At 46.3% G+C, this 1,057-nt stretch overlaps 1 non-coding gene across 1 annotated transcript; it reads left to right on the top strand.

The window, feature by feature from the left end:
* The first annotated feature begins 907 nt into the window (after positions 1–907).
* LOC126489366 (U6 spliceosomal RNA) lies at positions 908–1,014 on the top strand. Its single transcript, XR_007588910.1, has one exon. It is a non-coding gene; the product is annotated as a U6 spliceosomal RNA (small nuclear RNA).
* The last annotated feature ends 43 nt before the right edge of the window (positions 1,015–1,057 follow it).

The raw sequence follows: 1,057 nt of genomic DNA, 5'->3' as shown, positions 1-1,057 counted from the left end.
TATTTATTTATTATGTATATAATATTCTGTCAGTGTGTATGCCAGCAGGCCAGAAGAGGGCACCAGACCCCATTACAGATGGTTGTGAGCCACCATGCGGTTGCCGGGAATTGAACTCAGGACCTTTGGAAGAGCAAGCAATGCTCTTAACCTCTGAGCCATCTCTCCAGCCCCAATGGCATGTATTTCTAAAGCCAGAATTCAAGAGGCTGAAGTGGGAGACTTGTAGTGAATTCAAGACTAGCCTCAGCTATGCAATGAGACCTGGTCTACATACATACACACACACATACATGGCTGTAGCTGGGTGAGCTGACTCTCACCTACCTTGCAAGAGGCCCTCCTCCATCCCCCACACCACTTAAACCAGAAGTGCCAGCTTGTCACCAGGGCACTGCCCTCAGGAGGTAGAGGCAGGAGGATAAGGAATTCAAGGTCATCCAAGGGTCCAAAGGAAACTCAAGGCTTGCCTGGGTTACACGAGACCCATTGCTAGAATGAAATAAAATAAATTTTAAAGTATTCCTAAGACAGCTAATTATGCCGGGTGGTGGTGGCGCACGTCTTTAATCCCAGTACTCAGGAGGCAGAGGTAGGCAGATCTCTGTGAGTTCAAAGTTAGCCTGGTCTAGAGAGCTAGTTCCAGGACAGGCTCCAAAGCTGCAGAGAAACCCTGTCTCAAAACCAGGAAAAACAAAAAGACAAAAAACAAAACAACAGGGGCTGGAGAGATGGCTCAGAGGTTAAGAGCATTGCTTGCTCTTCCAAAGGTCCTGAGTTCAATTCCCAGCAACCACATGGTGGCTCACAACCATCTGTAATGGAGTCTTTGGGCTTGCAGGCATACACACAGACAGAATATTGTATACATAATAAATAATAAAATATTTTAAAAAAAAAAACAACAGTGCTCGCTTTGGCAGCACATAGACTAACATTGGAACGATACAGAGAAGATTAGCATGGCCCCTGCGCAAGGATGACACACAAATTCGTGAAGCGGTCCATATTTTTGACTTCCCACAGGGCAGGGAACCCTGATTGCTCTTTGGGCTGA

This window comes from Alexandromys fortis, unplaced genomic scaffold (assembly GCF_014885135.2).
Source record: "Alexandromys fortis isolate MF-2015 unplaced genomic scaffold, M_Fortis_MF-2015_v1.1 scaffold_221, whole genome shotgun sequence".
NCBI lineage: Eukaryota > Metazoa > Chordata > Mammalia > Rodentia > Cricetidae > Alexandromys > Alexandromys fortis.
The sequence above is the reverse complement of the archived record's forward strand: the minus strand, read 5'-3'. Positions and strand labels throughout refer to the sequence as shown.